At 41.0% G+C, this 23,434-nt stretch overlaps 1 protein-coding gene across 3 annotated transcripts in view; it reads right to left on the bottom strand.

The window, feature by feature from the left end:
* The window catches only part of JAK1 (Janus kinase 1), a 256,351-nt gene that overhangs the window by 116,308 nt on the left and 116,609 nt on the right, over positions 1–23,434 (bottom strand). The window contains exons 1-2 of one of the 3 annotated variants that reach the window (XM_027537015.1): positions 22,817–23,021; positions 21,886–22,218 (exon numbers count right to left, since the gene is read on the bottom strand). The exons of 1 other annotated variant lie outside the window; for it this stretch is intronic. The gene's annotated coding sequence lies outside the window, so the exon portion shown is untranslated. Of the gene's footprint in view, positions 1–21,885; positions 22,219–22,816; positions 23,047–23,434 lie in introns of those variants that run through there. One more of the 3 variants, XM_027537014.1, reaches the window with a different exon arrangement.

The following is a 23,434-nucleotide window of genomic DNA, read 5'->3' as shown; positions in this document are numbered from 1 at the left end:
GCCCAGGAATCGAATCCAGGTCTCCCACATTGCAGGTGGATTCTTTTATCATCTGAGTCACCATATACAGATATATAAAATTACATATACATGTGTAATTACTGGAACATGGAACAATATTCACGATTTGCTAATAAATGGGGGCAAGGTTATAAAACATCATTCAGTGTATAAACACAATTTATTTTGGGCATGGACACATAAGACTGAGAGGATACTCACCAAAATACTGACTATGGCTAAGGGATTCCAAGTGGTTTTTATTCTTTTGTCTGGATTCTAAATCCTCGATAAATAGGAATAACGCCAAAAAAAAAAAAAAAATGAATATCACTTCTCAAACCTAAGTAACTTCCAGGAAAGGAAGACAGCAGCCAAAATATTCTATGTAGAGAGCAACTGACTGTCCCCCCAGATCTACTTAGTGAATCAGACACACAATACAACCAGTCATTCCATCCTCAGATCCCAAGACAAAAGAGTAGATCAGAACGGCCAGAATGCCTAGGCTCATATCACAGTGTAACTGTGTCCTACTACTCAGGCTGAAAAACACTAGACTTGAACAGCCCACCACCATTTAGGAAATAGGGGATGGGATCTCCTTCCCTTGTACAACTCCCTCCACACTGACAAGCTGTTGTTCAGTCTTGAAGTCATGTGAGACTCTGCGACCCCAAAGACTGCAGCACACCAGGCTCCTCTGTCCTCTACTATGACAAGACAGCAGCTCAAAAAACGGTATGAAGGGTGGGGAAGAGCTTTCTTTAATGCAAAAAAATAAACAAATAAATGCCAACGTAATGCAAAAAAATAAACAAATAAATGCCAATGTATGCAAAATGGTATGAATCCAATGGAGAGCAATTTAATAGCGATAAAAATTATTTTTAAAGAAATTATAAATGCACTTATCTTTTAACACAACAACCCTAAGAATTTATTCAACCTTGTACATATGAGATTATAAAAAGAAGCACTGTTTGCAGTAGTAAAAGCATAGAAACAAATAATGTATCCATGAATAGGAAGACTGGTTAAGTAAACCATGGTACAGAACACACTGGAGCTCTGATACCTACATGCGTACAGGTATACACACACCCACACGAATCAACAGTCTAGTCTACGTCCTAATACAGAAAAGAAAAGCATACACTGTAAAACGAAAAAAGCCAAGTACAGAAAGTATATAGAGTATGCTTTCCTTTTGTATAAAAAGTAGACAAGAATATATACTTGTGTATAATCATATCTGGACACTAGAAATGAATAAAAGCAGTTACTTAAATGGGCAGGAAAGGAAACTGCCAGTTTCAAAAGTAGAAGCAAGCCTTTCCCATCTGTACCGTTATACTGGTTTACTTTCTGAAGCATGTGAATTCAGTACCCATGTCAAACAGAGTATCAACACTACCACCACCAATAACAATAATTATAATGAAAAGTTCAAAATGCTTGCCAATAAAGCCTTGATAAGAAGGAAATGTGCCACCACAGAGGGAGGAGCATCAGAGCTGAGCAACAGATGTCACAAGGAGTCTCTTCTGCTTCTGCTGCACGGAGAAATGGTGAAACCATGTACAGATCACCTACCACAGGAAAGTTTTCTGCACAAGTTGTCTCATTAATACTCAAATTAACCCAAGCAGGTAAAACCAGCCACATTTCTGCAAATAAGCAAATGGGGGTACACAGTAATGGCAAGGCATTAGGTCACGTGTCCAAAGTCACAGGGTTATCTATGACTGGAACTCCTGCTCTTACCTGTTGAAACCCTCAAAAGAAAAATATGTAAGTCTCAGTAAAAATAAAAATCCTCTAAGTCAGTCACTCATAACCACACTTCCTTCCGCAGTGTTTCCTCTAGTATTCTGTTTTCTGTTTTGTGAATAAATGTTTGCTAAATAAAACAAATACTACAGTAATAAAAGGATGGTCTATATTTGCCAATTAATGAGCTCCAAGAAAAGTTAATTATGAGGAACATTATCAGATGATTTTTTTCCCCTTTCACTGAAGATTAACTATTGAAATGCATTTAAAATCTCTGAATGATGAACTTCACAGGAACTATAAATCATCTTTTCCAATAAGATGATAAAAAATGATGTTACTACATCAGGAAGGGAGTGAGGAAACAAATAGCAACTGACATTTATTGGACACTTACATACACCAGTCACTGTTCTAAGTGCTTTGAACATAAGGACTCACCTAATTCTCATAAAACGCTATGAAGTACTACTATTACATTCATTTAACAGATGAATAAACTGTGACAGGGAAAGTTAAATAACCTGTCCACACTGACTGTCCCAACACCACTGCACACACTGCTCCCTCAGTATTTCCGGGCTGGAGCAACTGAAAATGAACCAGAGAAAGCTCTTCACTAACAAATTCAATCGTGTAAGTTTTTATTCCAAGAAAAGGAGGCTTCAACTGACTGCCAAATGAATTGATAAGACAAAAAAAAATTTCAACCCCCTGATTTCAGCTATTTGGGCTACAGTCCAAGCCAGAGACGAAACCAACAAACAGGCGGTAAGGAATGAGGGTGAAAGACAAGGAGCAATGAGAAATGCGCTTCTTTCTCAACTTCTTGTAAATATTAAGTGAAAAGGTATCTCCACGGTCACACATCTGAAAAACAGTTGACTGAGTAATAGTCAACAGTTTCTTATTTTTGTTCTTCCAGAAAAGTAAAAAATAAGCAACATCAAGCAATTCTCAAACTTATCTGACCATAAATTTCTCTAGTCACAGTGCTTCTTGAGAACAAACCATACTTATGGGAAGCTATTGGACTAAAAGGATATTCAGTTGTTAAAAATCTATCAAACTTGGTGACTAATAATCCAGGAGAGATAGTCAAAATAAGCCCCTGCTTATGGCTTAAGTGACCAGTGAAGGTGATAATGACAAGGAGGTTAACATGAAGGGCAGACATTCTATGGAAAAACATAAACTTAGTTCTAGACCTGTTGAAGAGTTGTGTTTAAAAAAAAAAAAAAACTGCCAGTTCACAAAACAACTGAAATCAGCGTCTCAAAGAGATATTTATATATCTATGTTCAGAGCAGCACTGTTCATAATTGTCAAAAGGTGAAAGCGACCCACGTGTCCACCGATGGATGAATGGATGAACAGAATGCGATACATACATTAAATAGAATAGTATTCAGTTTTTAAAAACAAGGAAATTCTAACACACACTGAAGCATGGATGAACCTTGAGAAAATTATACATTAATTACAAAAGGATAAATATTGTATGATTCCACTTAAATGAGGTACCTGGCTTAGTCAAATTCATAGAGACAGGAAGTAGAATGGGGGTTGCCAAGGGCTAGTGGGAGGGGAGGTTGGAGTGGAGAGGTTGTTGGTGGGTACAAAGTTTCAGTTTTACAAGATGAAAAGCATTCTGGAGACAGGCTACACAAAGATGTGAATGCACATAACACTACCAAACTGTAACTTATAAATGGTCAATTTTATGTTGTGTACTTTACCATAATCAACAAAAATTTTAACTGCCAATTCAAGACATTAGACACTTGCTGTCTTTATCTGTGTAGAAACTTCTCATCCCATGTGGTTCTAATGGATCTACGGATCACAGTGTCCTGCCCTGACCCCCACTGATGCCCCGGGTCTGACCAATCACTGTCCTTCTATGAGACCAAAGGGTGACCAAGCAAGAGTCCTTCAGAGAGATTTTACAAATGGAAGCCAGAAGAACACCACGTTGGGGCAGCAAATTGTTCTCTTTTGAGCCGGTGGGAGAAAAACCTCACTGTGGCAAGAAATGAGACCGGTGAAAGAAAAGCAGAAACAAGGAGGACTCCTAATGAAGAGGATCATCCTTGACATCACTGGAGCTCATAGATTCTCCTCCTCTCCCCTTAAGAAGCTCCAGTTACATGGGCCAAGAAATCCCAATACCTTTCCTGTGCAAACCTCCTCCCCCCCATCCTCAGACACCAAAAGAGAATAGGGACATCCAAAAGAAAAGTTCACTGAGCAATACAACCCTGAACAAGAATTTTCTCTCCAAAGCTTCTTTGGAAATTTTATCTGCAGTATCACATACTACAACAGTAGTACACAGTTCCATCATTTAGTAAGCCCAATTCCAAATATAACACAATTTTTGCTGTTGGTAAATACATCAACATGTTAGGTCAAAATACCATTATATTTCAGAAGAAAAAATAATTGAAAAAACAATTATCAATCTAAATCTACCTAGATTATATAGAGAATGAGAGATATACAATGCATAAAACAGAAATAGATTTATAAATGTAAGTGTTTCTAAATTATCTCAAGTATAACATAAAAGAGAATATCTAAGCATTACTCTGAAAACTGAGGCTTTGGAGGAACATTCTAATACTAATGACAAAGAACAGAACAATACACAAATAAGATCTTTTATCTGTGCCTTATTTGAAGAACTTTGCCCTTTCCCTGTTGTTCAACTCTATGCTCCATAACTACAGGTTCCCTTGGTTTGGTTTTCACTAATAACTGACAAGGTCTAATTTTATTAAATATAAAGCTAATCAATAAGGTTTATGATTGCCTAGGTATAATGACTCTCTTGTGCAAACCAGGAGACATGGAAAAAGCAAATAAAAGGAGAAGAAATGGTGCTAGCTCTGCAGACTTTGTCTGACTTACACAAACGGAATATCTAAAAAGCTGTCATGTTTGGAATTAATGTCAAACCAGTTTCATATCTGGAATATGAAAGGCTCACAACATAGGCTGCAAGAGAGATGCCTGAAGCAAAATTTTACAAATAAACTGTGCTCCCTGGGGAGTGTAGTTGTGAACTTGTTATCACAAGACTTTGCAAAGATAAACTAGCCTTATTGATTTCACTGAAGCAGACCTGACCAATAAAATAACTTCACAACACTGGGAATACTATCCATGTGAAATCTTTATAACCACTAATCAGGAAATGATCCATCTTCTGAAACTGCCTTGAGCCTCTCTCTTGTCATGAAAGATTAGTAGCCAGCATTTTAATCCTAAGAGGAAAAAAGAAAAGATGACCCTACTTCACTTGGAAGGGTTTTAAAGGTGCACTGCAGCACACGTTGTAAACATAAAAATACCAAAGCTTGTCTCTTCCCCAGAATTATTTTCCAGCTATTTAAGGTGGCTTCATCTCACAGCTCCAGAGCAAATCTTGGAACCTGGCAGCCCAAAATGTTTACAGTGCTCTGGGGAAGATCTAACTGTTAGAAACACTGCTCAGGCATCCCACAGCCCACAGAACAATTTATTTGTCAAGAAACCTGCAGAACTTACTGTCTTAGAGAACCAACTGGGCAGCCATGGGATATTTCTGTTAAAGTACTGTGTATGCTTTCCAAATCATGGCATAAATAATACCCAAAATTTTAAAATTTGAGTAACTTTCATGCAACGATACCATATAGTCTCCTAATAATCAGAAAATTCCCCAAAAACGTAAGCACAAGATATATATAACAGGATTACTTATGGTAGGAAAAACAAACAATATCTATGCAACATATTTTAGAGCTAGGTAAACAAACTTTCATTCATTCATCCATCAGATCAGATCAGATCAGTCGCTCAGTCGTGTCCGACTCTTTGCGACCCCATGAATCGCAGCACACCAGGCCTCCCTGTCCATCACCAACTCCCGGAGTTCACTCAGACTCACGGCCATCGAGTCAGTGATGCCATCCAGCCATCTCATCCTCTGTCGTCCCCTTCTCCTCCTGCCCCCAATCCCTCCCAGCATCAGAGTCTTTTCCAATGAGTCAACTCTTCCCATGAGGTGGCCAAAGTACTGGAGTTTCAGCTTTAGCATCATTCTTTCCAAAGAAATCCCAGGGCTGATCCCAACCAGAATGCACTGGTTGGATCTCCTTGCAGTCCAAGGGACTCTCAAGAGTCTTCTCCAACACCACAGTTCAAAAGCATCAATTCTTCGGCGCTCAGCCTTCTTCATAGTCCAACTCTCACATCCATACATGACCACTGGAAAAACCACAGCCTTGACTAGACGGACCTTTGTTGGCAAAGTAATGTCTCTGCTTTTGAATATGCTATCTAGGTTGGTCATAACTTTCCTTCCAAGGAGTAAGCGTCTTTTAATTTCATGGCTGCAGTCACCATCTGTAGTGATTTTGGAGCCCAGAAAAATAAAGTCTGACACTGTTTCCACTGTTTCTCCATCTATTTTCCAGGAAGTGATGGGACCGGGGGCCATGATCTTCGTTTTCTGAATGTTGAGCTTTAAGCCAACTTTTTCACTCTCCACTTTCACTTTCATCAAGAGGTTTTTGAGTTCCTCTTCACTTTCTGCCATAAGGGTGGTATCATCTGTATATCTGAGGTTATTGATATTTCTCCCGGCAATCTTGATTCCAATTTGTGTTTCTCCCAGTCCAGCATTTCTCATTCATCCATATCATATACCATAAAAAGGTGTTGCCCTAACCAAAATTTATTACCTGGTAGGGTGAGAAGTCACTTGGTGAGAAAACCAGACTGTAGCACTACATTCTATTATCTCCTAGAAATTTTTTTTAACTTACAGATTCATACATACACAAAACAAAGGCTGAAACCATAAACACTGAAACAGTAACAAAAGTGTTTATCTGAGTGACATCTTAGAATTATTATTTACTTCTAATTTTCATAAAATGCAAATATGTTATTTAATTTCTTTAAAATGCTAAATAAATTTCTAAAGAATTCAGCATTAGCTATAGCAAATTTCTAATGACTGCCTACAAAGAGCCAATGTTAGGCCCTGACTTCTCTAAAAGTAAATCCAAGAATGGTTAACAGTATTCTATTTGAAACTGTAACTACTTTTCAAACATAAATAGGATAAATAAATTATCTAAAATTAATCCAAACATAACTCTTTAGAGAAGCAACTAAAATGCAAAGGCCTAATGTCTCTAGAAAGAAAACCAAATATAGATTGATGTAGATCCCATAAAATACGTACCTTTCTTATATAAAATTTAAAAGTTACAAACAGTTTTCAATTCACAGCCTGAATGAAGCTTTTTAATGTCTAAAGAAAAAGGTAAAAGGAAAAAAAATGAAAACTATTCTCTCCTCAGGGGCTCAAGTCAGGTTAAGCAGACTGCGCTGAAGCACCGTGTTTCAACCATACACACCTTGATTGAATTTCTTCCCAGTCTTCAATCCCACAGTGAGAATGTGCCAAGAGCAGGCCCTGCTACAAGAACAAGACGAGGACAGGCAGTTCTGACTCAGGTGTGTGGACAGAGCCTTGACAGTGTCCAGAGGCAGCAGGCCTGAGACCAGGCCTCCAGGAAGTTCTGTGGAACCAGGCAACAGAAGCACCTGTGAGCTGCTAGACTCAAGCAGACTGTGGGAGGGGAGGCATTACAGGCTGTGCTGTTTCCTAGAACCGGTTAAGAGCAGGGTGCAGGGGGTAAGGGAAGGGCATGGGGCTAACTCAAAATCGCTTTGCCTCTCTGAATTTCAGTTGTTTAATGTTTCAAATGAAAGTTGTACAAGAGAGCACTTTTTTATCAGTAATGACTTCTCTTTGTTTTTGCTGTTCTTAATACAACTGTTACATCCATTAAGGTCTAATTAGATTTGGTGTACTTTGTAAAGTGGCTTTTCTCCTGACAAAAGAAATAACATAAAAAAGAAATGCCAGTCAAACCACCAAACAGGCTTTCCACAAGTCTATCACCGGTATTCACGTGATCAATAAAACTCTATTATTGACCAGCTGCTCACCTGCAGGCACGAGGCTGACTGAGACTAGAAGTGTAAGTAAGACTGACTTGGCCCCTGACCTCTGCAACTTCCAGTGTGGTAAGGGCCCAAAACAACAGTTTAGTATCTCTTCTCCCACAAGACACTGCCCTTCATAATGTCCAGGGTAACGGGCTGAACCCTACATAATCCTAATTTCTCTCAGATAATCTCCAAATCTCCTATCCACAAATACATCTAGACTTCTCAGAACTATTTGAACAAATGGGTACATATTTAGTTACCCAAGCTCTCCATGTGACTACCTTCTGTATCATTTATGACTCAATCACAAATTGAGCAGATACTAAAGAGGTGGCCCGCAGACGTCTTGGCTGAGTCACTAAGTGCTCTGATTCTCTGTTGGAAAACTGGGAAAGGAAGTGCCCCTGGGTGGCTTTGCTTTCTTTGAACTCTTAAAATTATTATAAGATATTATGGTCATTGTGTAGCTACAAACCATTCAACAACAACTGCTAGAAAATGTCTATAAACTTAGAACTAAATATGCTGGCATTTCATAGCAGACCTGTCTCCTTGGTCTCTTAAAACCATCAGAGCTATCAGTTCTAACCTGAGAAAAGTAAACAAGACTCCAAGCCAAGAAGGAACTCGTTTGACAGCTTTCCAGGCCTCCCAATAATCAAAGCAATATTCTCAGAAGTGTCTGGCTCCCAAATACCTTTAAATGTCTCCATTCAGCCTAGCAAAAGCAGTATTTTCTTCTGATTGTTAACTGCACGGCAATATTCCTCTTTCAATGTTATCTGACATTGATTTTTTTAATTGAAATATATCTAGCTACAGAGAAGTATAAAAAATCATTGATATTTTTTTAAAGAGGACTAACTAGGTCTCCTCACAGGGTCCCAACTATGTGGCAAACACAATGGTAGCGGTTGGGGATACAAAGGTCAGCCACGGATGAGGACAGACAACTAAGCAAATTAGTGCAATAACGTGTGTACCATAAAGCAAGGCACATAAGCCTTAAAGTCTAGCAATGCGGGGAATATATTCCAACAAGTACACTGGTAGTCTCAAGTTTATAAACAGTTGGGTCTTTATAAAAATTCATTCCCAATTGGTTATTTGAAATTTGGAGCTCATTTCCCCCCAGTACACACTACTGTAAACGTGGTCAGGTTTCCAAGCCAACACACAAAAGACTAATTGAACACAAAATACCGGCAACACTATACAGCTGCCCTGCCAAATAAGCAGAAAATATTGCTGCAGCCAGAAAGAACCATGTTACCCAACCATTCTAAGCCTCAGTTTACGAATCTGAATGACTGGCACAGAATAGGCATTTCATAAATAATATTTGGTACGTTTTTTTCATTTGCTTGAGATTACACACCTTTAATTCTCCTTAGAATAAAAGCATCCATAGTTGGGATTATCATCATTATTAGAAAATGTTTGGGTTTTCACATAAAACAAAAAGAGATTTAAGTGTCTAGGCAAGAAATGTACACAGAAGGAGTTTGATGAAAGTGCACTACACATGAGAAAAGGGTAGCATGAACTAAAATGAAGTGCACAAGAAGAGCTTGGAGACAGAGGAAACAGGTTTATGATGTACGGAGGATTCTCCTGATCAGAGAAGATAGGAGACGGAACCTCAGGAACTTTCCAGTTGACTTATTGGCTGTCTATACAGAGAAGATGGAGGTTAACAAATAATAACAGTAGTAAAACCTTGTAGGATATTGGTATACAATTACACGTGCTCATTTAATCTTTACAATCCTATAAAGTAGGTATGCTATCCTTATTCTGAAGTAGGGAAAACTGAGGTTGAATAACTTACTAGTAAAATAAACTCAGTTTGTAAAATCAAGTAGGATTCAAACCCACAGACACTAGTTCCAGATTTGGGAAGTCCGAACCATTATCTTATACTGATGCTTTTGTATATTAGTGGGAACCAGCTATTAACATAAGGGGGTTTCCTGCATTAGAAGTTTATAGCTTGAATAATAAAGTTCCCACTTATAAATATATAAACATTACATAATCATTTACAGACTTTTTGACAATGTTCAGTATCTGGGGTGGGAGTAGGTAACTAACATTTATTAAATGGTACTGAATCCCAGGCACTGTCTGAAACGGTGAACTAAGTTATTTAACCTTCACAAAACAGCCATGGTAACAGGTTCTAGTAAATCTACTTCACAGCTTCCATGATAGCTCAGTGGCAAAGAATCCGCCTGCAATGCAGGAGACCCCAGTTCAATTCCTGGGTGGGGAAGATCCCCTGGAGAAGGGATAGGCTACCCACTTCAGTATTCTTGGGCTTCCCTTGTGGCTCAGCTGGTAAAGAATCTGCCCGCAATGCGGGAGACCTGGTTTTGATCCCTGAGTTGGAAAGATCCTCTGGAGAAGGGAAAGACTATCCATACCAATATTATGGCCTGGAGAATTCATGAACTGTATAGGCCATGGGGGCGCAAAGAGTCGGACAACTGAGCAAATTTCACTTTCATAGTTGAGAGAAAGTGAGGATCAATTGGGAGCCCAAAATCACAGTGTCAGAGGAAAGCCTAAGACCAGCTCCTCCTGGTTCCAAGTCCAGAATGCTTTTCATCACACATCTAGAATACTCAGATCTAAACAGGTAATCATGGGACATGTTATACAATAACCAAGTAATATAAAGTAACAGAAAGTCGAGTTTGATTTTAAAATGTCAAAAATATTTCACAGGAAAATACTAAATTATCTTTAGGACTGCTAAATTAACCCAACTCACCCATCTCAATCTAATCTCCCAATTAGCCCATCTCACCTCACCCCTCATCCCCCCACAAAAAACAATCCTTTCAGATCTTCATTACTTAGCATCTAACAATACCAAACACAACACAGGTGGCTAGAGACACTTCTCCTAAAGCCTGAAACTGCTCCAGAAGCATCAGGCTGGAAAGGAGGGTAGCACCACACTCCTCGGGTTCTCATGTAAATGCCAGAAATAAAAGGGAGGAAGTGACAAGACAATAGAAAGAAGGCCTTTTTAAGAGTTAAAGTGTCTTCCAATTGGATCTCGGTAAAGCTAGGGGGGGAGAAGGAAGAGTAGAAAGCTTTTTTTTTTTTAAATCAGAGTGCTGCAAATTTGAATTTCAACTATGCCATTAGCTTTGTTTGCTCATCTGGAAAATGATGCCATTAAGATTCACCTCTCTGGCTATTAAAAGATTAAATTAAATATCAAATGCAAAGCACGTAAACAGCTGACACGTAGTAAAAGCTTACTAATCTTGAGTCTCATCCTCTTGCTCCCCCTCCTTAGCACTTGACAAGATGTGCCACAGGCCCCACAAACCTGGGAGACGTGAGCTACCCGAAGGACAGGTTCCCCAAAAGAGCACAAGACACTCACATCAGGATTCCCGTACTGCCCCAGGGCCTTTTTCCCTGCTTCTTCTAAGATATTCACCATCTTTAAGTCACATCAGGTTGCGTAAAACAGGGGCCTAGTATTTTTTATTTAAATTCCTATTTCTCACCAAAAGTTGGGGCTTCTTATACACATAAACACACACATACACACACACACACATACACCAGAACCGTTCATTAAATGTATTTAATACATGTGACAAGTGATCTGGTGGAAGACTGAGGCAGGGAAACTACTGTGAGAAAAATGAACAGCAGCCTAAAATAAGCAAATAACTTGGCCTTGAGTTTTCAGGAAAGGAAACATGATTTACTGAGCAGTCTTTCTCTTTTTCTTTTATACAAAAGGAAACATCAATTCCTGAAGAGGAACATTAAAACTTATGACAGGACCAAGAATATCACAGTAGTCTTCCAAAATATTTGATCTTTCACAAAACTGTACTACTTCATATAAGAGTCAGGATTTTTTTTTTTTTTTAAACTTTACAGTATTGTATTGGTTTTGCCAAATATCGAAATGAATCCGCCACAGGTATACATGTGTTCCCCATCCTGAACCCTCCTCCCTCCTCCCTCCCCACACCATCCCTTGGGTCGTCCCAGTGCACCAGCCCCAAGCATCCAGTATAGTGCATCGAACCTGGACTGGCGTAGAGTCAGGATTTAATGTGGTCACATTCCTAGTAAAAATGTTCCCCCTTTGAGCCTCTACAAATCGTTTACACAGGATTTAGCATTTACTGAATAAACAACCATGTACCGTCTGTGAAAGGGGATATTACAGGGAATAAGTCCCTGTCCTCAAGAACCCTGGGACTGCACAGTGGAGGAAAGTCTACAAAGGAACTGCAGCACAAGGCCGAACACAAGGACTGCGCGCAGCCAAGGAACTAAGTGTATATAGCACACGCCTTCTGTTGGGGCTCGAGGCGGAGGGACCCTGATAGTCACAGAAGTGTGACAGACGGAGAGCACAAGGCATGGGCAAAGTCCACAGAGGGTGAGGAAGCAGAAAAAAGTATGAGAAATGTTTGAGGCACAAATGTAAAATAGTGAACCATCTATTTGGGCACAGCGTAGATGAAAGAAATGGGACAATAAGCTGAAAAACTGAGATCTTATGACAGGGACTCTTGAATACTACACAAAGGTGGAATTCGGACTGTTTTCCGCAGACAATAGAGCTTATAAAGGCAGCAGTCCGGGAAATTCTATGACATGAGTCAACTGCATGAAGATTCTCCAATGTCTGTGGGGAAGATAGAAGGCAGGGGAAGGCTGGAGGGAGGGAGACTGGGTTGGAGACTACTGTGATCACCCAGGTAATGAAAGGAAAGCTAGGCCAGAGGCAGGGAATAGCAGAGAAGAGCCACACACTGGGAGGGACACTGAGAGGGTCTGGCAAATTGTTGAACTGGGGGCTGGAGGGAGAGAAACCAAGATGAAACAAGGCAGGGGTCAGCACACTTGGGTCCACATGCCAAGCCTGGCCTCCCGCCTGTTTTCCACAGCAAAGAAGTGTACAAATTTTACTTTTTTTTTTTTGCCATACCACGCAGCATGTGGAACTTTCCCAACCAGGAACTGAACTCACACACTCTGCATTGGGAGTGCGCAGAGTCTTAACCACGGGACTACCACAGAAGTCCCCGATTTTCACATTTTTAAATGGTTGGGGAAAAAATATTTTGTGACAAGTGGACACTCAAATGTCAGCGTCCACACATAAAGTTCTCCTGGAACACAGGCACACCCGTTGGTTTACATGTTGTCTGTGTCTGCTTTAGTTACACAGCTGCCGAATTGTGGAGTTGTCACAGAGTGGCACGATCCTCAAAGTTGAAAATATTCACTGTCTTCCTTTCTACAGGAAAAGTTTTCTAACCACTGATTTTCAGGGCTATGCATAGACACAGTACTAAGAGGAACAGAGAAATCACCCACTGGTTGGCTGGGTCAGAAAAAGATGCTCTCAATTCTGAAGCAGTTAAACGGGAGGTATCAACAAGACATTCAGGTAAGCAAGCCAACCATGGAATGGAAAGTTCATCCCACCATGGGGCCTAGGCACCTGCTGTTCTCTGCCTGGTATTCTTCCTCCAGGTCCTAGCATGGCCTGGCTCCTGCAGTCTGAGCCCAAATGTCATTTCCTCAGAGGCAGCCCCTCTCCTGCCTACCTAAGCATTCTCTACCCATACCATACTGTTTCTTTATCCTCACCCGAAATTATCTTCTTAATTACCATGTTTAAGATCTTTGAATGTTGGCACCTTAAGAACGAGACCCTACCTCTTATTCCTGTCCCCAGTGCCCTGAACAGTTGCCTAAAGCTGCTCAGTCAGTATTTGGGCAAAGAGGGAGTGGAGAAGAAGGAATATGAATAAAAGAGACAATTGGAACACAGGTGAAAGCAGGTCACTTGCAGTTCTAGGAACACATAAGATCTGCCATTCGCAGAACCTTTAGGAAAGTCTTTGACGGGGCAGGAGAGAGAGAAGAGGAAGGGAAGACACCTAAGAGAAGATAACAAAGACAAGGAGAGAAAGGAAAGGAGTATTGTGTCTCAGAAGCCAGACAGCAGTGGGGTGGGGCATCTTTCAGGAAGGAGTGTTTAGCAGCATCAAAATGTCTCAGATAAGTGCATTAAAAAGGCCTCAGTGTGACAGCAAAAAGGTCACTGGTGACCTCAAACAAGTCTTAAGAGTGTGAAGATGGTAGTCAGATAGCAAAGGGTTAAAGAATGAGTACATGGGAGGAAGTAAGACTTTCAAGGCACTTGGTAGCAGAGTGGGCAGAGGTGCTCCCAGGGGTGGGGTGGGGAATCCTGTGTGTCATACAGTGACTCCAGTCCCACCCTGTAACCCACGTCTTAAAGCCTTCAACTCCCCCTGCCGCGCTAGGCTAAGGCCCTGCGGGCGGCTCCAATTCGCCAGTTGGCCCTCTATCCTCTCTACTCCAGTGTTGGTTTCACCTCAGATCCCTTGTGCAGTTTCCTCTGGCTGGAAAACCTCCACAGCCTCTTGGCCTGGCTAGCTCTTTCACTCTTCATATTGCAATTAAAAAAAAAAAAAAATCACAAAGACCCCCTCTTCTTACTGCCCCCCACCTCTGCTTTACACCAAACTAAAACATCTCCCCAGGTACTCAGCATTCTTGTAACAAGCAGTTGTGTAACTGTTTAAGTATTGTGTCTTTTACTAGCCAGGCAGCTTCTGAGGGCAGGAATCAGGCCCATCATGTTCTCACATAATATACAATCTACAGATAATGGATAAGTAATGGAATGAACATGAAAACCCAAGAGCAATTTTATCTCAAGCAGTTTATGCATCACAAGTGGCTTATTACTTCCCAAATCCCACATCAGGTAGGCTTACAATTTATGTTCAGGCCAGTCTGGCCTCCTCTGATCTCCCCTTCCTACTTCTGAGCAACTAGGTGAAGGTCATTCTAAATATATAAAAAAAAAAAGGGGGGGGGGTGTTTTGAGGTATCATCATATATCAGATGATCTTCCCAATGAGGTAACTGACATACAGTGATTAACAGACTTGCCCATAGTTTTACAGATGACTTTAACTGAACAAAATCATTCAGAATATTAAATATAGGCATTAAAGCATCTTCCTTTTTAAATCTGTATTTTGTGAATTAGCCCTGAAGTGGATTTGCAGATGTACTTGGCCAAACACCCCGAGTACCTCTTTATGATATAATCTCATCTATCTGCCTCCCTGTTGTATGGTCCATTCAGCTAGTTTTACAATAAGATTTTTCGCTGGAAAAATACACATTTGGCAGATTGTTTTCTCCTTGATTTTTTTTCTTCTCTCTTTTCTCCCACTGTAACATAAAAGATTATTTTAAATTCTATTAATTGAAAAATCACTATAAATTACAGCCTTGCTACAGTCTGAGCAAATTAACTGTGCAAATAAGCCTGCAGATAAAACTGTGCTTAACTGAATAAACTGCTGTCAGTTCTAATACCCTTAAGCCCTTTAAGACACCATTTAAAACAAGAGTTGCATTAACTACAAAGTGTTCTTATCTATTTCTGCTTTATACATTCAACTTGTCTGAATTACCCAACGTACCTGGGATTTAACAGACCTAAATTTATTTGTTTTTAATATCTATAGGTCAGTCAGCCTGTTCACCATGTGAGCTGGACTTCCCTACCTTACGCATCACCTCCCCAGTAAAAACTAGGGAGTTTTACCGTCACTTTCCTTGTCAAATGCGAAGACAAGGAGAAGAGACAGCTAACTTCTTTGTTACTCAGAGCACATGGAATGAGCCTATCATCAAGAGTGCCTTTCCAACCATATGACAACTACTGTTCTTAAGAATATGAATAAATGCAACATAGACATTACTGAGAAAGAAATATAGATATATTCACAATGGAAGGGAAGAAGGGCCAACTTTTGTACAATTTTATATTTTAGGTAAGTCTTGCTTTAGGAAAATGCAACACATACATGGAAAAAGAAACTTGATAAAAACAGCACTCAGGGGAAACAACATTATTTAAGAGTTCTCATAAACGTTTATAATTCCTTAGCAGCAAATTCCCTAGGACATTACCTGATTTATAAGATTTTAAGCTTCTACACAACTCTAAAGACACCATTTTACAAACAGGTATGCTGGTGCCCCTCTGCCAACAGCTCACCACTCGCTAAGTAAACTGAATCAGGGAGAGCAACACAGTATTTTTATACTGACTTTCCCAGAAAGCCTAATACATTCCTACCAAATTATATACCTTGGATGGCATTTAAAGTTAAATTAAAAGCACCTTTGTTTCTCATTTTTTCTTAAAAATGTTAAAAATGGGGCAAAACTTAATTTATTTACCACCTTGGGGCTGTCTACATACTGAACTCTTCTAGATTTGAGAAAATGTCTTCTTTAGGTGCCTAAACATTTTTTATTTATCCATTTCTAACTGAAGCCTTTCTAATATTGAATGAATCAGCTACTCTTTGTTTTCTATTTAGTGGGTCCACTTTCCTACCATCTTACAGCATTCTGGACATAATTTGAACTCTTTGTTTTTAACACAAAGCATATTCACCAATTAGAAGGGGAAAAAAAAAAAAAGAAAGCGAGAGAGCCAACAAATGTTTAACACCACAACATGTGCCTGGCACCACTCCCAAACCTTTAGGTGTAGTCAGTCACTCAATATTCAAATAATCCTAGAGGTAGGTACTACCTCAACTTCCTTTTATGGATAAGGAAACAGGTATAACCTGCCCACATTCTCACAGCTAGGATCAAACTAAACAGTCCAGCTCCAGAGCCTCCAAAAACACAGATTACATAAAAAACAAGACAGTAAGTCTGTCTGTGTACTATCTAGACGTGTAACTAAGTTGACCTGATTTAGTCTCTCTCCTCTCCTCACTGGTGGGTTCCAGCAATTATCATCACCTTCTCCACAGAAAGCCACAGCTCCCCTCCTTAGGTTTGCAGAGGTAGATCACTCAAGTCACTTTCCCTGAAGAGTGAAAGCTCCTCCTGCCGAGCAAAGATTCCTCACCAGGTTTTCACACTGAAGAAAGCTCTTTCTTCAAGGCTGTCCTATTGCAATCGTGACAGCAGCTTCTTACTCCACCCCCACCTCTGCCTACCACTTGCATATCTCTCAACCCCTAAAGCTGCCCTTTTCTCCTAGAGACCAGAAGTACCTGGCCTCATTTCCATTATGCTCCACAACTTGAACTCTTCTCTTCTTAATGGTTTGCTCATTTTCCATACCAATTACTGTACTGTGTTGTGAGAATGACACCTTCAATATGCTATGGTATTTATGATGGCTCTGCCTCTCCACTAAATGGCCCCACACAGGGTGCTTCACTTTTTGAGTTAAGGTTCTGCTTTTCATAAACCTCTCCTCATTCACTTCCAATATAAAAAATTAACACTGCCTGCCTCAGACAATGGACCTTCCTGTATTCACCCTCTTAACAATTCCCATCTCTTGCATTTGTTGTATTTAATCTCCTACTGCTTTGAGAATCAGTTAGGTTAATTGTCTACAAATCCTTTATATATTAAAAGCAAAGCAAAATAAAATTTTACTCTACTATAAGGAAAACACACATGGACTTAATGACATCTATTCTGACTCTAAGTATTTCTATTTCCTAGCAGTCTTCTGAACAATTGATAAAAGTGTATAGTAAGGACCATTTTCTGTGATGCAGAGGATGAACAGTTGCACAACGGTCAAATGAAGCTGATCCTTTATAGAACTGTGGGTACTTCCATTTTCTAATGATGCTATTCTGAAGCTCAAAAACTATGAATGGCTTCCCATCTTCCCAGTTCATTCATTCAACATGGGCCACGGTCTCTGAACTCACAACGCTCAGAGACTTGAGTAGTCTTCAGAGCCTGGCCCCATCCTGCACGTCCAAGCCCAGCCTCTTTCTGCTGCCTCTCAGTACCCTGCTCTGGTCACTGTGGCCACCTCCAAATTGGTCACCCACATGTACATGCCCACCTCTGTGCCTTTGCTCATGCTCTATCTCTGCCTCAATTTCCATCCACCCCTAAGGAAAAGAACTCCTACTTACTCCTCAAGCCCAACTCAAATGATTTTCTTAAAAAAAAAAAAAAAGCATTGGAGGGACTTCCCTGGTGGTCCAGTGGTTAAGGCTTCTGGCTTCCTCTGCAGGAGGCGTGGGGATAGCCCCTGGTCACTAAAGACCTCACATGCCCATGCTGCTCGGAGCAGCCAGGGGAAAAAAAAAAAAAAAAGCATCAGACAAGGGCTCCAAGAAGGATTCAGCTCTCTTCAGGGGCTAAAGTGCTCTTAACTCTGACCTCTACTATAACATCAACCACACTGTGTTATATTTATAGCAGGCTTGTTTCCATATGAACTGTCTTATCCATCTGCCAGGAACTTTGTACCAAAGAGATGTTTGTATATACAAAGAATGAGTTAATGAATCTATAAAAAGTGGGGAACAAGGGGGGAGCTACTTGGTACTCTGACTTTAAAGGAGTACCATGATAGTTTCCAGGAAACATTCTATAATGCAGGATTTACTTATTTTTATGTGCATAACCTGCAACGAAGACTCTATGAACATACAAAGGATCATCCACCAAACTCTATAAAAGTAGAATTTTTGCCTGTTTTTTTCTGTTTACTCCCTCCCTGAGGCTCACAACAGGAGCTCAAAAAGTATTTACTAAATGAATAAAGGAATGCAACAGAGTGCTGTGTGAATATTAACGATAAGTAAATTCAGTTACCACAGATTAAAAAAATCCCAACAAAGACCAGCTCAGTCTTCTGTCTAGAGCAGACTTAAAGAAATTTTCATTGCTTCTAAAGCAGGGCTTGACTGGGCATTCGGCAGTTTACTCAGAGCACCAAGGAAAAATGGTGTGCCCACTGATAGCTGTTAAGAACCACAGATCATAAAACCTCAGAAGTAAATATACCACGGAAATGAACTTAAAACTTTTATGCTTTCTTGTTGCCTCAAACTGCCAAAAAAAAACTGGTGCACTTCAGAGGAAAGAATACTCATAGGAAGTAGTTTCCTGCCCTGAAACACGGTCATTTCAACATGGCAGCTGCTATGTTACCATAGGGTTTTCGAGACAGGAAGCAACAGTGGCACACCTAGCTGAGTGGAGAGCAAGAAGCAGAGAGGAAACAGCATGCCAAACAAGAAGGCGGGTGGAGGGCAGCTGACAAAGTACAAAAACAAAGAACCAATTCCTCTAATGTCTTCTATAACATAACTGACTGTACATAATTATTAGGGAAAAAAATGAAGGGCACAAAAGCAAACAGCACCTTCCCTGGTCACCAGCTGCTGCTTTTTCCATAGTTAACTCTTCTCCTGCATTAATGACTCTAATAGACAAAAAACTGATAAGCACTTGTCCTTAAATGGGTAAGGGAGTGGGCCATGGCTGACTTTTCTCCTATACTTTCTGCTTTATGGTCTAATGTGTTTTTTGTTTTTGTTTTTGTTTTTTTCACAATGTGTTAAATGAGAAAATCTTTACATTTAAAGAAATAATAGAGATAAAAATTTTATGTTCTAATAATAATAAAACTACATTAAGTAAATCCTCTACCCTATAAAATGAAGGAAGAATTGAATAACACCAAACTATCCAATCTTGGCATTCAACATATTGTACCCCCTTTCCTCCTCAACAACCAGTATATCTAACAATTCATTTATTTTAAAAAATCACATCTTACAAAGAACCAAGGGGGTTCTCTATAAGTGATTGCCAAGAGGGAGCAGGATGGGAAAGTTTGGGATTAGCAGATGCAAACAATTATATGTAGGATAGATAAATAGCAAGGTCCTACTGTATAGCACAGGGAACTACATTTAATAAACCATAATGGAAAAGAATATTAAAAAGTCTATGTGTGTATTACTGAGTCACTGCAGTACAGCAGAGATCAGTACACTATAAATCAACCGTATTTCAATTTAAAAAAAATCACTTCTTCACAATAGTTATAATTTGCACAGCACTTCATGGTTTCCATCCATTATTTTTGTAATTTTTCCCAACAGCTTTGTGTGACAGCCAAAGTGGATATTTTACAGATGAAGAAAACAGGTGCCTGAGTGAAGCAGCCTGCCATGACAGAAGCCAGGATCTTGTTACCCACTTGGCTAAAGCACAATTTCTCAAGCCCAACACTACTGACATTTTGAGCCAAAGAATTCTTTGCTGTAGGGGGCTGCACCATGCATTGTAGGATGCTGAACAGAATCCTTGACCTCTACCCACTGGACACGAGTAACACTGCCTCCTCCCACTCCCACCACACCCTGACAGTTCTAACAACTAACAATGTCTCCAGAAACTGCAGATACCTCCTTAGGCGCACAATTATACCCAGCTGAGGGACACTGGTCCAAAAGAATGTACAAGGTTTTTTCTGGTATCTTTATTCTCTGATAAGGCTCGACAGAACACTGGGCCATGATAAATCACAGACCATCAGACGCTGCTTGCTCAGCAAGATTCAGTTAATTAATCAATTCTCTATACACTTAAAATAGTTTTTTTAATGTGAAAACAGACAAGAAAAATTTCCTTGTATAAACACTCACATCTCAGATGATATATCTTCTAAGAGCATATTACCACATTAGAACATAAGTATATACATAATAAAGATATATAAAATAATGTGCATTTAAAGGGTAAAAAATCAAAAAACAGACTTCAGTCTTTGTTAATAAACTTTATGAATGCAGCTATACCTTAGAATCCCCTTTATTAAAATGGGTATAAACCTACACATTCTCAACACTTGCTTCAGCTGGGTTTCTGTCCAAACATATACTTCAAGCTATTCAGAAGAAACTGAGTGATAACTTCAAAACATTATTAGAATTTCTGGGCTGCAGTTGAAACCATTAGTGTTTGTGAACCCAGAATCTAAACTTGCAGATTTCATTATCCCATTTAGAAGCATTTCTTCATGTCATTTAAAGAGTCCCTTTTCCTGCAAAAAGCAATTCTGCCCTCAAAATTCCTTACTTTCACCAGCTTTTTAGCAAATGCCTGAATTGAAAACATTTTGCAAGCTAATTCCCCTGAACACTTTAAACCTGCAAAGGGTAGATACCAATTGATCAGAGATAATTATAAACACATATAGAGCATTAGCCAAATTGATATTAAGACTGACTAAATTACAACAAATTGAAACATAGTTATATTTTGGGAAATGTTTGAATTATTTTATCTATGTATGTATAATTTATTCACCCTCTATCATCATTTCCCAATAATAATAAGCAATTAGTATATTGTGGAATGGGGAAACTAAACTAGCTTTATTCAATACGAAGTGTCACACTGCAATCCTAGTACTAAAAAAATACATTTTGGTATTTAGAGAAACTAAGATACAGTGCTTAGCTAATACAACACGGAGAGTTAAGAGGTTGTGATTATTCCTATTCACACTGTTCATAATCTTGTAGGTATGATGCACTTGCGTCTTTAAATGTGATCTGGATCTATACATAGGAGACATTTTCTCCATATTACAATGCCTATTGTACCCAAAGTGTCTGGTACCCTTGTAGCCTCCATTAACCTTCACCACAAAGTACAGAAGAACACATTGATCCTTCAATAAAAACGACTGCCTGGTCTTGAAAAACAGTCACCCAAAGCAAAAGCCAGAAACAACACAAAATGGGGTTTTGGAAAGGAAGGAACAAAGATTTAATCAATATAAAATGTTCATCTTAAATATTTTTTTCCAGTCTGTAAATGCCCATAACGCAAATTTCTTAAAAAAAAAAAAAAAAAGCCAACAACCAAACACTCGACGATCACATTTGTTTCTCCATTATACTCATTACTTAACTATGTCAGGTTTTTAACGCTTTCATCCACCGAAAAAAAGTAATGACAATTTTATACAGATGTAAACTGCCACAGAGAGAAAACTCCTGGACTCCTAAAAAAAAAAGTTAATAGCATGTATCCAACCAGGGACAGAAAACAGCTCACAGCCACGTATTAAGCGAAGTGGCACGGGGACGGGGTCCTCTTGCCATGGACACAAAGGAATTCACAAAGAACATGCCATACAAAAAAAAAAAAAAAAGGGTGCAGAACACCTGGTAATAATCATACCCTTTTTCTAGTCTCCTACAGAAGTTCCTCGGTAAACACATATCCAAGGCGTCCACATCCCTGGAACCTTGGGGAGTGACTTACAAGGGGGTGTTTACTAGTCCTGCTAAAGCGACGTCTCTTTTCTGATGTTTGACGGCCGCGCGCGGACGGAGTCTGAGGAGTTAGACAAGGAGCCAGAGACCAGCCCCACTTTCGGTTAAGCAGACCCTTTACAGAAGGATTCACTATTTGCCGCACGGCTCTTCACTGTTCCTCTTCCCTGGCCCTTCAGCCCAGGGTGCGTCATTCACACTTTTCGCCGGTTGCCTGGGGCCCGAGTCCCAAAAGAACCTAAAAGGGGAGGGGGCGTCTCCTGAGTCCCCAGACGCCCCTTTGCCCCAAACAGGGCCCCAAATCCTAGAAACTCTCCTTCGCTGAGATGGCAAAGAAGTCAAAGGCTAAGACCCTCAGCATCCGTCCTGAGGCCTGAAAAATCCTCCTCCCGCTCCCCGGCAATTCTGCCAAAAGGCTGGCGGTCAAGTTCTCGGTTCAAGAGCGAGGGACGTCAAACCTCAACCCCGCGCCTGTATCTCCGGGTGGTATAAACAGGATGTCAGCGCGTCCCAGGCTTGTTTATGAAAACTTGGTGTGCACTCTGGGGGAGGGGGCAGAGAACCTTAACCTTTCCCCTTCGGGGCTGGGGGGCCCCGGCCCCCGATCTCCCCGCCGCCAGCCGGCTCTGCTCTGTTGGAAATCCCCCGCCTTCCCAGCCCGCTCCAACCTCGGCCCGGCCCGGCCCCCAGGTCCAGCGCGAGGAGCGACCCAGGGTGCGCGGCGCGCGAGGCCCGAGAGGGGCAGCCGCGTCTCCCACCAGTGCCCGGCTGAGAGCCCCTAGTCTCGCTGCCCACGGCCGCCGCAGGCTTCCCTACCTCCACTCGGTGACACTCACCACTTCCGTGTGCGCCTGGGCCGGGGGGCTCTGGCTCACTGCGAGGGTCAGGGTCGGGCGGCCAGCTCCCTAAGCGGCTAACCCCCCAGGGCCCCGGCGTTTATGCGCCGGGGGCTGAGGAGTGGGCGCAGGGTTGGCAATCACCTTTTCGGTGCGGGCCGGGGTAAGTCTACGGCGGCTAGCTACTCGGCGGCCGCCGCGGCCTGCGCTGGGCGACGCACCCGCCTCCCGCCCCGCCCCGCGACTGGCCCCGCCTACCATCCCTCGGCAGGTTCCGCCTCCTCGTGGCGTCACGCACAGCTGCCCCGGAAAGGGGGGCGGGGACCGCGGTGGAGGCGGAGGCGGTGGCTCGGCCGCCGCGCAGGACTCTGTGCCTCCAGCCTTCCCGCCCCGCCCCCATCCTGCTTTGCTCACGCCCCCGCCCCTCACTCGCTCCTTTTTACCACGTAGTCTAAAACACCAATGCAGGATGAGAGGTCTGCGGCCAGAAAGTGAAATTGTCAGGATTTGGCCGTAGGTAGACCCCTCTCAGATTTGCAGGGCACTTCACCACATCTTTGTGAACTACGGTGCATTTTCACAGTTCTTTGCCTCTTGTTCCCACTGAGCAAGAGGCGA

The sequence above is a fragment of the Bos indicus x Bos taurus genome, chromosome 3, assembly GCF_003369695.1.
Source record: "Bos indicus x Bos taurus breed Angus x Brahman F1 hybrid chromosome 3, Bos_hybrid_MaternalHap_v2.0, whole genome shotgun sequence".
In the NCBI taxonomy this organism is placed as follows: Eukaryota; Metazoa; Chordata; class Mammalia; order Artiodactyla; family Bovidae; genus Bos; species Bos indicus x Bos taurus.
The sequence above is the reverse complement of the archived record's forward strand: the minus strand, read 5'-3'. Positions and strand labels throughout refer to the sequence as shown.